Source organism: Solanum stenotomum, chromosome 2 (assembly GCF_019186545.1).
Source record: "Solanum stenotomum isolate F172 chromosome 2, ASM1918654v1, whole genome shotgun sequence".
NCBI lineage: Eukaryota > Viridiplantae > Streptophyta > Magnoliopsida > Solanales > Solanaceae > Solanum > Solanum stenotomum.
In genome coordinates, this window is record NC_064283.1 from 69736388 (window position 1) to 69754206 (window position 17819).

A 17819-nucleotide genomic window follows, 5' to 3' on the forward strand; every position below is an offset into this window, starting at 1 on the left:
GAATCCAAATTATGTTGAATCTTAAGCCACAAATCCTTTTCCTTTTTCTTTCCTCTAACAATTACTCCAGCAATCAAAACAATAGCCAAAGGAAGCCCTTGACATTTCTCAACTATTTGGTGTCCAACTTCTGACAGTTCAGCAGGGCAGCTTCCTTCATCTCCAAATACCTTTTTTACAAATAAATCCCAACTTTTTTCAGGTGTTAAAAGTTGAAGGTGGAGAGGATCACTAAGGCATTTAACTTTCGAACCTACCTCACTACTTCGGCTAGTCAAGATAATTCTATTTCCTCTCTTAACCTTTGGAAAACATGCTATTAACATCTCCCCTGTTGCAATATCCCACACATCATCCAAAACAATGAGGTACCTTTTATCGTACAGTGCTCTTCGTAGTTTATCAGCAGGGTCATTTCCTCCAGAGACATGAGGAACTTGCTGCAGAATCTCCTGCAACACCTTTGACTTGTTATACTTTTGGGAAACAGTGCACTTAGCGCGGACATTGAAATGACTAGCAACTAATGTATTGTTATACACTTTATTGGCAAGAGTAGTTTTACCGAGTCCTGGCATTCCGACAATGGAAATGACATCAAGCTCGGATTCATGTTCATCAAGGAGCTGGCCAATGATCCGGGCTTCATCTTCCTCATGACCTACTGTTACCTCAACAAAAGATGATGAGGTTAACTCAATTGGCTCGTTGGAAGACTTTGCATCAAGGGGTTCATCCCCATTCTTATCCTCCAGCTGTAAACCGGTGACTTGTGCCACAATAAGCTTGATCTTATCAGTGACATTCGGAAGTGAGAAGATTAAATGCGAGAGAGCTTTATCTCTGACAAGAATGGAATTAATGACATGTTCTGCCTCATATGCCACATCTAATGCATGCAACCAACAATCTTTAACTACTCCACTAGTACTGTCATCCAATGTTTTCCTGATTTTCTCGAAAGATGATGTTAGGAATTGAAGGCTTTGTTTCACCATCCCAATTTCTTTCTTTATGAGAGAAACTGAATAAGCATTGGAAATGAGCAAATCATTTAAATGTCTGAGTAGAAGATTCATGAAGAGGAAACCATCATCCATAGGAAAATGAAGTTGAGATGACTCTGGGGCCTTAAAAAAAATCTGTCTGGTATCTCCCTTCATTTGTTCAATTTCTTGCAAAAAGTCTGGAGCTGAAAAGTCCGCTTCGTTGATATTATTCTCAGAGATCTCCTCCAACATCTTGCTCACCAGAATAGATATCTTCCTTGTAACTTCTCCAACATGTGCCAACATATCGTTCAATTTTTCACGATGGATAAACCGCTTTGGTATATCAGTGAGAAAGATCAATAGGAACTCCATCATGACATTAATGCTTTGAGTTGGAGCGTAATTGAAAGCTACTGCACCAGCCATGCGGCCTTGGAGATGAATGAGATAATTTTGAAGTATCTTTGGAGATGATTTTAGGATTTGCTTAACAAATCCTTCTAGTTCTTTTGACGTTGATTCTTTGATGAGCTTAGAAGTAGAAATGTATAGAACCTCCAGCTGAAGAGGGATTATGTCGATGAGTAAAGAAGTGATCCTGGAAGAGCAGTCCATGTCATGGTAAGTATGGTCGTGTTTATACTTTTCAGTCCAAACATCAAAACAGAATTGTGTTACTCTATCAACTGTCATTTGGTACCGAGCATAGAGAAATTCTGTTGCTGTTTTGTTGGCGGCAATGCATTCCAACTCATAGAAATCTCTGAGATGTCTGCATACTTGCCGAAGAATCTTGTATTCATTCATGAGGGGTAGAAGCAAATCAGAACAATACTTTGGTAGATCATGGAGGTTCTTGAGGAGGCTGTCCCTATATTCAAACATATTTTCCTCAGTCATGATGGCTACATTCTTCAATCTCAAATAACTTTTGATTTCATTCAGCAGGTAAGGCGCAAGACTATCCATGTTGTATTTGGCTAGGATAAATTCATCTCCATTGAAAATTGAATCAGTTAGATCATTAAACTTATCTATATTCATGTACATACTATCATAAAAGTCATCCAAATTCGAATTCCCAAACAGGACAAATGTTCTTAGGAATCTCAATTCCATTCTTAGCTTTTCAATGTCATCCCATTTTGAAGCAATGAATTCATTCTTTATTTTCTTCAAGCCATTCAAGAAATCATCAATATGATCCCTGATTCTTCTTCTTTCTTCCTCTAATCGTAGACATACATTTCCTTTTTCCCTTCCTTTTTCCATTTATGCCAGATTGAATTTCCACAGGATTGATGTTTCAACTAATCACATGCACATTTAAATAAGAACAAGAAACACAACACAAGTAAAAGGAACTGCAAGGAGCAAGAGTAAAGAATGTTAACAATTTAATTTATGAGTTTTGAATTCGACACGTGGTAATATATTTGATTCTAGATAAATATAACATTTTAATAAAAGTTTTTATATAATATAACGAATCCATAACTCTATGACAAACTCTTAGATTTATCTTAACATATCAAAATATCTCACAATGACCATACTTAATGTTACAGTCTGAAAAGTGGACATGATGACACTTGTCTATTCCCACCAAGACAAGTCAGCCTCAACCCAACGAAAATGAAAGAGATGCGGAATTACAATAAAACAAGAACAAGATAAAGTGGAAAAACGTATTCTTCTATTTAAACCCCCACAATCTGATTGTCACGTGTACAAGTCATTAAATACATAACCGTGAAATTAAGAAATAAATACAAGTCTCAATCTTTGTTTCTCAAATAGCACAAAGTGTAAGAAAGGGAAAAAGAGGGTCTCGGATGACAAGCAACTACCTTTTCAAGTCCTTTACAAGCCTCGAGATCAAAGAAGGAGAAAGAGATCACACAGGTCCGGACTTGGAACCTACACAAGTGTAGAAGTAAGGGGTGAATACCAACAACATCGTACCCAAAAAATTTCATATATTTAATTTTCTAATTCCCATTTCTTAATCTTGACCTTTCAAATATCTCACACAAATTAAAAAAAAAACACAAATGAGTAATTAATTCTAGATAAGAAATTAAAATAGCTACATGTATCTTTTAAAGTTAATTTTCATGCTTTATCTTTTTAATAGTATTGGACCTTTCAAATTTCCATGTAACTTTTCATATTACTACAATTCTTGTCCTATAAATTTAACCTTTCCAAGGAAGACTATTATTTACTACTCCTACAATTTTTGTGTGTAGGAGCTCTAAATCGGTGAAATAATGTCACAATTTATTGTGAAAGTTGTGATATCTCTCTTATACAATCATGAGAATAGACAAGAATTCAATTATTGAAGCATCGGAGCTTGATGTATTAGTTTTATTCTTATTTGTAGTAATTGAAATTATAATGAGACTTTTCTATCTCTTTATATAGTTGAATTGTTGATTTGATAGCAACTTGTTTTAATTTCAATTTTTTTTTGTATGCTCAAATATAGATTATTTGTTTTTATTTCAGTTTTCATTATAGAGCAAAGCAAACCTAATTGTCTTGCTCATGCGTTTCTTTCTTCTTATTTTTTGTTTTTTGTACTGTAAATTTTACATGTATATTAACTTTCACCTTTAAGAATGAATTTAATAGAATGTTTACTCATTTTTTTTGTTGAAAAAAAAGAGGTGAAACATATAGCATTAGGTTAATGGTGGATAAGTCATGTATGAAGAGACAATTAAATTCTATAAAAAGTAGTAGTATGTTTATAAATATTGTGATTTTCAAACTATAAATAATAAGACTTTTTACACCTTAATTTTTAATATTTATAATTAAATAATTAGTTTAGAGTGCTCGTGGATAAAACATTAATATAATATTTTGTACACAACCATTATAATTATACAAAAAGTAAATAATCTCATATCAACCTTTTAATTGATGAAACATTAATATTGCACTATGATTTGCATAGGACTAATCTCATACAATCTTTTGATCTTCTAACACTATTCTACCAACAAAAAGGAACTTTTAACACTATTGAGAAATTTTATTTGGCTAGCTGTTATCTTTTTCCTCTTGCTTTACAAACTCATTTTTTGACTTATAAATAGAGTTTATTTTATTAACTTCTCATATCATTATCTCAGTGCATTCACTTGGAGGTCATGAAATTTGAGTGTCACAGTTAATAGTGAGACAAAGTAAGAAACTTCAATTAGACACATTTTTTTAAAAAAAAAACTCAAATCATGTTAATTAATAATATTTATTTTTTAAAAAACTAATATACTCATAAGGGTTATATGTGCAAAGTGCGTGCTCAGAAACTAGTAAATATAAAATTTTAATAAAATTGTGACTTTCTCGCTCAGTTTCTAATCTACGAGCTCCTAAATTTATCTTAACATGTCAAAATATCTTACATTGATCAGACTTGATAACTTACTCAAAGCAGCGCACAAATACACATAAATTTTCAAGAGTTTAGACCATAATATAAACTAGAGAGACGAGATTTTTATATATATATATGTATTTTTAAAATGTACTTTTATTGAAAATAAAACCAGTAAATATAGAGGGGTTACAAAAACTTCCCTCACCTACTTAATGGATAAATGTACACAACTATGTTTAAAGTGTTTTCCTGTATAATGATATATTAAGATCTAATGCTAAGATCTATATCTACATAAACTCGTTATGTATAGGTTTTCATAAGAGACCTTAGTCTGTGTTTGGTACAAAGAAAAATATATGAATTTCTAACCTTACTCTGTGTTTGGTACGAAGGAAAATATATAAATTTATTATTTATTTTCTGATGATTAGTAGTTAATAACTTTAAAAGTATTAGTATTTCAAAATCATTTTATATATAATCTAGAACACAACTGGGATCATCCAACACATATATACGCTCTATAATTATCAAGTCAAAAATATAATTTTTATGTATGTAATCCACACAAATAAAAACAAAAAGGGGATATTACTTTATTTGCCTTTGAAAATATTTCCATCAAATCACTAAATACATGTTAAATGAATTAGAAAGAGAAAACTAGAAAAAATATTTACCTTTTTCTTTACTTCCAAGCTGATAATCTCAAAGCTGATAAAACCATGAAAAATAACAAGGAAATTATGTGATTTCTGAGAGAGCTAACAATAAAACTTAAAGCTAATGAAGACTAGCTTGAATATATGGCCATACAACAACACAAAATGACAAAAGTGATCCCATTATCTTTATTAGTAGGCTTAAAATAGTCCTTTAAGTATCGAAAAATAATTTTTTGGTCCTTTAAGTAACAAATTAGCAATAGACGAATTCAATAGCCAACTAATAAAATTCGTCGTTAATCCTATTCGGTGATGAATTATCAAAAATATATGTTAGCTATGAGTAATTTTACATTAAAGTGTGTGCCTAATTTTATTTTATTTTTGTATCGGATATTTTCCAAACTCTAAATGTTAAATTTAATTGGAACGGTGAAAGATAAAAAAAATTTATTTAATTGGATCTCACATTTGAAAAGTATATATTTTGTAGTTTATATTACTTTTTGGTCTTATTTCAAAAGTCTAGTGCAATTTTTTAAGGTGGAAATTCTGTTTTTTTTTTGTTCGTCTATTTCGTGCTCAATACAGTTTATTATGTTTTAGGTTTTAAAATTTTAATACAAAAAAAATCTAATGTTTCTAGTGAGATTTTTTGGATAGAAGCAAATTGTCTTTTTCATACCTCTTATTCGTAAAAGTAAAAATCTCTTATAAAATAACCATAAAAAAATTTCAAAAAATTTGTAAGTATACAAAACCACTTCCCCCAATACAATGTGCTAATTCATCAGTATTTATTAAAGATGAATTATGTTAAGATTCCATTAATTTTATCATTTTAAATATCAAATGACCAAAAATAAAATAATGGTATCAACAGCTGGATGAAGTTAACAGTTGCATTATATTAGAGTACGAATTATTCATCGATTTATGCAACCATTTAATATCAATTTCTTCAGTTGACTATTGATTATTTTGGCTTATCATATTTTATGAAAGACTAATGGAATTAAGGTCTCGTTTTATAATTTTTAAATACCAACTCACCATAAGAAAAGCTATATAAAATTATTTCGATAGTGGGATGCAGTTCACACTTCAAAGTTGTATTATATTATTTTTGGATAAGACACAAATATTTTTAGACTAAAATCGAAATCGCAAAGACACATCTATTAAAAAGTAAAGTTTCAATTGGTTTATCAAAGTCTAGATCTGAAATAGACTAGTTTAATACATTTTTATACTCTATGCCAGGTAGAGCTATTCTTAACGGTTTGAGGTTTTCTCTTAACAGGTTAAATGTTAACCCGATAGTAAATTAATAAATTATATTTATATCATTCAGTATATAAACTTTTTGACTTAGGATTTAGTTTCATATTTTTATTTCTGGCAGTCTCAAATATTCAGTTATTAATTCTACAATGTGTTAGTGTTGTTTTTTAGCAAGATATAATCTATCAACTCATGTGCATGGTTTATTTGATTTGTCACCATGTTTCTAAGTGATTTTAAATGATTTATTTTTCTATCAATTTTTAACGGTTAAATCGATTACCAAACCGATAATGATCAATAACCAATAAATCGATAAATCAATATTTTAATGATTCTTAATGATTACAAACTGATAGCCGATAAGTCAAACCAATAAACTTTAAAATTGAACCGACCGATATGCCGCCTCGTTGAATAATAAGAATAATTTTGTCAAAAATTCTTTAATCAAATTGGCCACCTTCCTAAGAATCTCACCATTAAAAATAAAGGAACTGGTAATAAAAATTATTTATTTATTTTAACATAACTTTTATTTTATTTAAATGTTAGTGTTGGATAATGAAAATTTTAAATTTAATTATATTTTTAATTTGGAAAATAATGTTTTTCAATTTATTCTTCACTTGTGAAATCGTATTTAGATATATTTAAGTATGAACATTATTCCTATTATTATATGCAAAAATAAATATAATGAAATATAACTCCATTTTTCATTCGATTCCACAAAATTTAGATAAAGAAAATATTTAAAATATGTTATTAATCGCCTATTAAATTAACCCGGAAATATGAACTGACAAATGCTTATCCATTTGCAAATATATTTGTCATTTCAGGTAGGAAAACTTTGGTTTTAATAATTCAAAATACTTGTAAGCTTAAACTAATAAATTTCGAATCTAAACTTTGATCAGACTAGCTAGTTGAATGTTCACATTAAGGCCAGTATGTGATTTGCAAATTATACAAATTTGTCTTAGGTTTACTAAAAGAAATATTAATTGTCATAATTGGTTGGCCATTTCAATTCCACTGTAATGTGGAAATAAGTGAGAATTCATATGGTTATATATTAAAGAAATAAAAGATTCTTCAAAAGGTCTCTTGTCTTACTTGTTGTTATGAAAAATAAATATTATATCAGTTAAGGAAGGTATTGTATCCCTTGATGTTTTGAAATGTATAAAAAGGTGGATATAAACATGTCCACGTGAATCGTTCATTATTTTATGATTTTAATAAATTCATCTATATTATGATGACATGTGCTTGTCATCAACTTGCAATTTGATTTCTGAAAATATTGTTTGCTCAAATTGTTAAATTAAGAGTATAATTTTAAATTATAAAATTATGTTGAAAATGTTGATTGGTTTAACATAAATTTTATGTTTCTGCCAATTATAGTTAAACTATTGGTTACAAAAACAAAGCTCTCAAATAAATTTTGATATGAGGTGTGTTATCTAAAATATAACATTTATACACATTAAGTCAACAAAGTTTCCTTGTATTGTTGGTTCAAGATCAGAAATCAAATAGTTTTCATTTAAAAATTAAAGTGTGTGGTAGCTGATTCAATTAAGATTGAAGGTAACATCAGAAAATGTATTCTAATATTAGGGGAATAGATGATTTGAAGCTAAAAATACGTAGAATATATTATTTAGATCCTAGTAAAAATTGTGAACTTTAAGTTCAAGAGATAATTCATTTGTTAAATATTGTAAATTAATTGCAAGATGTATTTACTGACACTATGTTATAATACAGTTGCAAATGCTCCAATGAAAAATTCTTGAAGGACAAGGTCTATGTCACGCCTGAAACGTGATAGACCAATCGGTTCCAAAAGTATAACTCCTTGAAGAAGGAGATAGAAAAATGATCAAGATAATCATAATATGGAGGCAAATGTTCAAATACTTGAAAATGATGAAAAATGAAGAGATGTCGATAAGTTATGTCACATTGAAATCAATGTCAAATAACCATCGATAGTGTCTTCGATATAATGTAGCGCTCAACATCATAAATGGGCTACTGTGCGAAAGTAAAATTCTAAAATATAAAGTACGGTTTGTACGTTGGGGCATAACAACAATTTCACTGACCATAAAGAAAGATCAATGTTGATCTCATGAAATTACTAAAAAGTACTATGTTTTAGTGCAATTGATGTACTTATATATCATGTTATTTACTATCCATTAGAAAATATATTTTTATTAATGTGCAGACAAAATATAATTTCACCCTTATGTTAAGATATTTGAGTGAAATTAAATATTTACATGAATTTATTAAGGCTAGATCTACTCCAAAGTGTAGTATATACGTACTTGCTCTTTTCTTAGAGTGGATTAAGGAAGAAGTGAAATTTTCTATAAAATATTGTCAAGGGATTGTTGATTATGCAAATGCATATAGATAAGTGATCTGCATGTATGCTTAATCGCACATAAGTTATCTATTTACATGTGAGGGGTCACCAGACACTCGCTAATGAGTACCGCTCTTTCCAGTGAAGTAGAGCCGTGTCATAAATGACAGGGGCTTTCTTGCTTCAGCATGTGAGGGAAATTCCCCGGGTCCAAATGTTGTTTGATTGAACGAACATTAGTTGTACCTTTCTAACTGACACCCCAGTCATAATGCCACCCACGTCTTTTTTCTTTTGAACAAGCCTTCTAAATCCAAGGAAATGGACGAGCTTAAAGGGGGTAGAGAGGCAAGAACCATGTTTTCAGAGACCTAACCCAACCCGGTTCGAATTTTATCTGAACTGTGAGAATTACTGACTAAGTCATGCAGAAATCCTTGCTCTTCGGGCTAAGATGCTGACTTTTCCGTGGAAAGAGTAGTGAGAGGAAAGCCTTTACCTTCCCTTGTTCTACCTTTCGAACTCGAATATTGTCATAATATCATATCTGTTATAAAAAGGCTATGTGGCTATCTATGCAAATGTTTTTTAAGTCAGATAGTTATTTAATTAGTTGTTATAAGTTAGTTATCTAAGTCTATTAGTAGTATAACTAACTTAGTGATAGTACTATGTGTATGTATATACACCTAATGTGTAGTGAATGAACAACTTTGAATACAAGCTAAATTTATATGAGCAGTTATGCTTCTCTTCTCTCCTCTTTACATTTCTTCTTCTTTAAAGTATTATAAGGTTTATCAATGGTAGACTGATTAAGTTCATGGTATCAGAGCCTAATACGAGTGTCTAACTACATGGCTCATTTCTTTCTAGATTCGTTATCTCAATTTTTGTGATTTCTCTTCGTTTGTTGATAGCATCCGCAAAATCAAGGTCACAAAACTCTGTCAGTGACGTCTAGAAATACACAAACTGCTATTAGCAGTGGAATCCAGGTGACACAAACAATTGATCTCGATCATCCTCTCCATTTGCATGCTTCTGATTTAAGAGATATCTTTCTGATTTCTCTTTAATTTACTAGAACAGAGAATTACTCTATTGGAGTAGATCTATGTGCATAGCTTTGTTAGGGAGAAACGAGCTAGAATTCATAGATAGTACATGTAAGAAGGAGAAACTTAGGGAAGAGTTATGGGCACAATGGGAGAGGGTTAATGATGTAGTGTTATCCTAGTTGATGAATTTTGTGTCTAATAGTCTGTTAAGTGGTGTAGCTTATGCATTTAATGCATGGATTTTATGGAAAGAGTTGAAAGAAAGATGTGATAAAGTTAATGGTGCAAGAACTTTCAATTTTCATAAAGAAATTACATCATTAACCCAAGGAACATCATCTGTTTCAGTCTATTATACCAAGCTTAAGGGTAATCTAGAGATTTCTTGGCTTATTTGCAGAGACAAAAATTGTATCAATTCTTGATGGGACTAAATGATACCTATCAGCAGGCAAAAAGCTAGATACTCTTGATGACATCGTTATCTTATGGAAATCAAGCATATGTTGATGAAGGACAAAAGGCAATTACTAGTTCTTCTATTGGGCTACTTGGGACTGGACCAACATCCCACTATGCTTCATCACAATGTGAGGCTTCAACATTGTACTCAAAGGCAGGATCAGACTTTCAAAGGTTTAAAAAGGACTATAGTGTGCAATGTTATTTTTGTAAGCTAAAAGGTCATGTTAAGGAAAACTACTACAAGTTAGTTGCCTATCCATCAAGCTTCAAGAAAAAGATGGTCTAGTAGTGGACAGGATGAGCATACCATGTTCAAGCAAAACAATCACCCAGGCAAGATCTTACAGCTAGTCAAAGACAAACAAATCAGGTCATAGCCAATGCTACTAGGCTCTATCAGAAACATGGCTATGATTCAAGGTGTCAGATGGCTGGAGAAATGCAAGTACCACTTGGAGATGTGTTTTCTCTATAGAACAATATGAGCAAATACTCCAAATGCTGAACAAAAACAACTATCCTTCAGTAAGTGCTAATGTGGCAGGTTAAAGGTGAACTAGTGAAACATGTATAAGCAATGTTTGTCTAGTTTTTTTTTTTTTTTTTTTTTTTGTAATAATAAGGACTGAATTATAGAAACTAGAGCAACAAATCTCATGGCATAAGAGCATGACCCATCTCACCCAATGTTGGGGTCCTCAAAAATCAAAATTGTCCACGCACCAAATGCTAAGCACTGGGCGTGAGGTAGGGTGTTAAAGAATGACAAAAGTCCCACATTGAGGATTAATGAGATGGGTGGACTCCTTATAAGGCTTAAGCAATACTCCTCCTTTTGAACTAACTTTTGAAATGTGAGTTAGGCCCAATACCTAATTTCACATATATCTTCTGCCTTGCCTCATTTAATTTTTTAGTAAAATAATTTTTGTTTAATCCCCCTCCCATTATTTAAGTCTTCTCCTACCTTGTCTTGCCCCCCGTTTTGCCCTACTCCAATTGACATATCTATTGGTAAGGCCCAACTGAAGACATTTTTTAGTTGTCTTGGCTAGATAAACTTCAAATATTTTTGCATGACGTCAATTGTACGATTTTTTGTCCGAGATCAACTTGTTCCTCGAATTTTAACGATTAAATTGTTAGAGTGGGTAAAAGTCCCACATTGGTTGGGTAATGGACTGGTGATCTGCTTATATGGACTTGGGAAATCCTCCCATCATGAGCGAACTTTCGGGGTTGAGTTAGGCCTAGGTGTCATGCTTATATGGTATCAGAGTCAGGTCTATCTCCTTTGGGCTCCCGATCCACGCTCCAGAACAGCTTGGGCGTGAAGGGGAGGGGGTGTTAGAGTGGGTAAAAGTTCCATATTGGTTGAGGAATGGACTAGTGATCTGCTTATATGGAGCATGGACAATCCTTCCTCACGAGCTAGCTTTTGAGACTGAGTTAAGCTCATGTGTCATATCTTTACATGATTCAACACTCAAATTTATCTCAAATAAGCTCATATTCAAAACATGATTTTATATGTCATAAAAACAAACTTCAATTATCAATAACAACAAATCTAACAAACTCACTTTACAACAAAGAAATAAAAAAGTTGCTTTAATTGTTTAGCGACAAATGGTAATAACGGCAATAAAAAAATTATTGTTATATTATATTTAGCGACAATAATAAATATGCGTCTTTATAACCAACACTCTATGTAAGTATCACTGAAATCTTTAGCAACTCTAAATACAACTAATTTTTATTTATTTTTTTGCTACCGTGAATAGTAATTCTCAATTGTTTTCAAGCTTTCCAACAACATCCATTTATTTTCAAGTTTTTCGACCAATGTGAACCTCTTTCCAACAACACTTAATTTGTTTTCTAGTAATTTTTCTATCAATATGAACTTCATTATTCAAATTTTAGTTGTCATTGGATTATTAAATTGTTAATGTTGCTCCTAGTTGTAAGGTGGTGGTGTATTATATTAAGAAATAATACTAAAAGACTTGGTTAATTTATTTGTTTTTATCTATTATACCCTCAATTAAATGACTAATTACTTTTTAAAATGTAGAACTTTTCATCCACTTCATAATTAATAGGGGTAAAATGGTAAACTCACTGTATCATTAATTAATTTCTTAATAGGTGTGTCAATTCGACAAGTAATTATGGACATAAAAAGTACAAATGAATGATAAGAATATTTTAATCAAATTGACCACCTTTCCGAATCCCAAGAATCTATCCGTTGGTTAACTAAACAGACGTAAAACGTAGATCTGCCAATAAAATAAAAGATCTCCTGTTTCCATTTATGCTGAATTAAATCTCCAACCTCCAACCAGCCTTCAATTACTAGGGAACTGATTTTTCAATGAGTCATATGCATATTTAATAAGGATAAACATGTTTCTAATATTTTTGACCAATCAAATATGAAAAAATTAAAAAAACAATATATAGCGGAAAGAAAAAAAAAGGATCAGAAGCCGATTTTGATGCCAGAAAATAAATTATTTCAACTTTTATGTATTGAAGCATAATAATCGACAAGAGAGAGTTACTCATATCATTATGTATATCCAATATAGTCAAAACTATAAATCATTTTTCTAGTTCTTATAATTATGTATATAATCCACAAATAAACAAAAAAATAAAAACAAAAAGGAGATATTACTCTACTTAATTCCATTGAGTCCAAATATTTCTATCAAATCACTAAAATACATGTAAAATGAAATAAGAAAGAGTAAACTACAGAAATATTACAATTCCTTTTTTCTTTACTTCCAAGCTAATCTCTATTCTGCTCAAATGTTTCTGAGAATAAAACTTAAAAAGCTAATAAAAGCCAGTTGATATTTTATGGCTTATCATATTTTATGAATTGAAGTCTAATGGAATTAAGGTCACGTATTATAATACTCCCTCAGTCCCTTTTCATTTGTCATGTTGCGCTTTCCGAAAGTCAATTTGACTAATTTTTAAAGTTAAATTAGATTACATTAATTCAATATTTTAAACTAAAAATTTAGATAATCAAAAACTATACGAAAAGTGTTATAAATTGCAAGTTTTTGCATGTCAATATGATGAAAAAACATCTCTTAAAATGTCCGTCAAAGTTCTTATCTTTTCTACTCTAAAAACGAAAACTATGACAATTAAAAGGAGATAGAGGGAATACCAAATCACCCCTAATTACCCACTAAAAGGTTAAGTTGGTCAATAGCTCACGATACCATCAGCATTGTCTCCGTCATATATGTGAGAAAGATCAATAGGAAATCCATCATGAAATTATAATAATTTGAGTTGGAGCGTAATTGACAGCTAATTTTAAAGAATCATTGGAGATGGTGGAATGAGCATCACTAATAGGGGAAAAAGACAAATATACTCCAAACTATTGTAAATGGTCTCTGTTATACTTTTGAGATATTAGTCCCCCTGCAGTGAAAAACAACTCATTTACCTCAATAATGAAAGTTAAGATGAATCAGAGCAGGAGACCGTACCTCTTAGATGATTCAAACAAGTCACTAAGTATATATAATTACTGGGTTTAAATATCTTACCTAGGACAAACCTATTAAAAAGTGAATTTTCAATTGGTTTATCACAGTCTAGATCTGAAATAGACTAGTTTAATACATTTTTATACTCTATGTCAGGTAGGACGGTTCAAAATTGAATAGAAAAAAAAAATATTGATTTATTAGTAATGAGTTATTGATTTAACGGCGGTTTGATAATGATTTTTTTTTTATTATCGGATTATCGATTCTTAACAATTTGAAATTGTTAACCTGATAGTAATTTAATAAATTATATTCATTTAGTATATAAATTTCTTGACTTAGCATTTATAATTTCATAATTTTATTTCTAGCAGTCTCAAACTTTCGGTTATTCTACAATGTGTTAGTGTTATTTTTGAGCAAGAAATAATCTATCAACTCATGTGCATGATTTATTTGGTTTGTCACCACGTGTTCTACGTAATTTTTAAAATTATTTATTTTTTTGTGTCAAATCTTAACAGTTAAATCGATAACGATCAATAACCGATAAATTTATAAGTCAATATTTTAATGGTTCTTAATGATTTAGCATATCTATAAATTGATAATTGATAAGATAAATCGATAAACTTTAAAATCGAACTGACCGATATGCAGCGCCAACACAGAGTGAATAATAAGAATAATTCTGTCAAAAATATTTTAATCAAATTGGCCACCTTCCCAAGAATCTCTCAGTTAAATAAAGGACCTGGTAATAAAATTATTTATTTATTTTAACATAACTTTTATTTTATTTTAATATTAGTGTTGGATAATAAAAATTTTAAACTTAATTATATTTTTAATTTGGAAAATAATGTTTCTCAGTTTATCTTCACTTTTGAAATTGTATTTAAATATATTTAAGTATGAGCATTGTTCCTAATATTATGTGAAAAAAAATATAATGAAATATAATTCCATCTTTCACTCGATTCCACAAAATTTAGATAAAGAAAATATTTAAAATCTATCATTAAACGCCTCTTAAATTAACTCGGAAATGTCAACTGACAAATGCTTATCCGTTTGCAAATATATTTATCATTTCGAGTAGAAAAACTTTGGTTTTAATAATTCAAAATACTTGTAAACTTAAACTTATAAATTTCAAATCTAGACTTTGATTAGACTAGCTAGTTGAATGTTCACATTAAGGCCGGTATGTGATATGCAAATTATACGAATTTGTCTTAGGTTCACCTAAACAAATACAGTATTAATTGTCATAATCGGTTGACCATTTCAATTCAATTGTAATGTGAAAATAACTGAGAATTTATATGATTATATATTAAAGAAATAAAAGATTCTTTAAAAAGTCTCCTGTCTTGTTGTTATGAAAAACAAATATTATATCAATTAAGATTTCTTATTGCATCTAAAAGTTTTGGTGGTCTTTTTTAATTTCACCATAAAATTGTAAGAGTTCTAAATGTAAGTGTTTCCTTATGCTTAATCTGTATTCCAAAGGTATTGTATCATCTTCAACTTTATCATCAACACTATTTTTCCAATGATAACCACAATTTGTTCTAAGCATTGACCTCTGACCTTGTATCATTTTCACCCATCTAATAGGTTTTTAACGTTCATTTTATTGCGGTAATCGAAATCATTAATTATGACCTTAAGTCATGAATGACGTTTTCACAAGTGGGTTCTTTCAATTTTTTTGGTATCGAAACACTCTTTATTAATTTATCGATTAAATAATACCTCTATAAAATAATAATATTTTATGATCCCGCCTATATTAATTTAGAGAGATTTTATTGTACTATTATTTTCATCTTCAATATTCTTTGTCGTATTCACTTTGGTTTTATAACAAAAAATAATTAATTTTATCTCCCACCTACTTCGGCATGCCATAACCCACCACATGTGATAATTTTTTGTCCTACTCCAATTGACACATCTTTTGGTAAGGCCAAGACATTTTTAAGTTGTCTTGGCGATGGTGATCTGCTTGTATGAATTTGAATTAAAAAAATTTAGGAGCTAACTTTTGAGGTTGAATTAGATTCAGGTGTCATATCTTTACATAAACTTACTTTACAACAAATAATAAAAAAAAATTGTTTTAATTGTTTAACGGCAATAAAATAATTATTGTTATATTATATTTAGCGACAATAATAAATATGTGTCTTTATAACCAACACTTTATATAAGTATCACTGAAAGTTTTAGCAATTCTGAATACAATAACATTAACTCAATTACCACTAAACATTTTTTCTTTTGCTATTGTGAGTAGTATTTCCTCCGTCCAATAATATTTGTCCACTATACTAAAAATAATTGTCCAACAATATTTATCTAATTTAGAAAATCAAGAGATAATTTACCTTTTGTGTCTATTCTACCCTTACTATTAAATATTATTTATCATCTAACATATTTTTTTCAAAGCATTAAAGTTAACAAAATGTCAAAGGATCCCGACAACTATTATTGGATCGAGAGAGTAATTCTCAATTGTTTTCTAGCTTTCCAACAACACCCATTTATTTTCAATTTTTTCGATCAATGTGAACCTCTTTCCAACAACACTTAATTTGTTTTCTACTTTTTTAATGTGAGATGAACTATGATTTGCTTATTTGGTAAAATTGTATACGAGTAGATAAATTTTAATAGTTTTCATAAATCATGTCCAAAGTAGGGCATATATGCTCTAGCTTTTGGACGGCAGGGCACCAATGTCCCAAAAATATAACGAAGGGTATCTGAATACTATTTATGATAGTTCAGCGTATATTTGTCCTTTTTCCCTATATAGTATGTCTTCTGTTTTAATATGTCTCATTTATTTTCACTTAATGAATGTTCTAATCTTAGTCATTGAGATCCCCAGTCATTAAGAGTCTGTTTGGCATTGTTGTTGGGAGGCAAAAAATGTTTTTTTTTTTTTTTAAATCAAGTGTTTGACAAATCCTTAAAACTACTCTTAAATGGAAGCTGGAGAAGTTTTTCTACAGTTAGTAAGAAGTTAATTTTTTTTGTTTTAAAAAAAAAACAAAAGTAGAAACAGAAAATTATTTTTTAAAAGACTAAAATATTCCTTACACATATACATATTTATCAATATACCCCTTATTAATTAATTAACATATCTCATAAGTTTGGTTAAGTTTTATTTAAGAATTTTATTTTAAATTTTTTTAAAATAATTTTTTTTTTATTTTATGTTTATATATTATTTATATTTTATTTATTATTTTAGAGAATTGAAAATAAAGGTAACAACAGTATTTTTGCAAGACTAAAGATTTTAGTTCTCCAAAAAAAAAGTAACAAATATTTTTCTTCTTAATTTATGTATTTTTTTTAACTTTAGAGGATTATAAAAATTTTGATAAAATTAGGGATGAAATCATTGAAAAATTTTGGTATGTATGAAGGACTTATTTATTTTTGTGGTGAATTTTTCGTATGTAGTGATTTAATTTGTGGAATGATTTTTAAATTCATTTTCTTTGATATTTTTAATTACATTCAAACCATCATGTTATTATTATATCAGTTTTTTATTTATTGATTTATTTATGTATAATATTGATTGAAAACTTGAATATGTACATTTTGATTTAATTAAAATAAAATTATAATTAAAGTTTTTGTATTATATATTTGAAATAGTTTCTCTCTATAAAATAATTTTACTATTAAAAACATATTGATACTAGCCCTTTTTCGTAATTTTGCTCTCAAAAGCATTTTTTTAAAAAAAAAAAATTTAGCCAAACACAATTTGTTTATCACAAGCACTTTTCAAATGAATTTGCCAAACAAAAATTGCTTTTTTTGAAAAACAATTTTCAAAAAAGCTATATTTAAAAAAGTTTATAAAAATAAGCAGTTTTTAATAATAATGTCAAACATGCTCTAATTATTAAGTGCGTTGGTTTTCTTATTTTACAATCACTTAATGTGGCTGAATAGGTCCGAATGAGTAAGATCTATCACAAAGTCA

At 29.5% G+C, this 17819-nt stretch overlaps 1 protein-coding gene and 2 pseudogenes across 1 annotated transcript in view; 2 read left to right on the forward strand and 1 right to left on the reverse strand.

Annotated features, from left to right (window-relative positions):
* LOC125856249 (putative late blight resistance protein homolog R1B-17) overlaps window positions 1–17819 on the forward strand; it is a 254798-nt pseudogene that overhangs the window by 233580 nt on the left and 3399 nt on the right.
* Window positions 1–17819, forward strand: part of LOC125856250 (putative late blight resistance protein homolog R1A-3) — a 318417-nt pseudogene that overhangs the window by 215575 nt on the left and 85023 nt on the right.
* LOC125856358 (putative late blight resistance protein homolog R1A-3) overlaps window positions 1–17819 on the reverse strand; it is a 410366-nt gene that overhangs the window by 1506 nt on the left and 391041 nt on the right. The window lies entirely within an intron of this gene.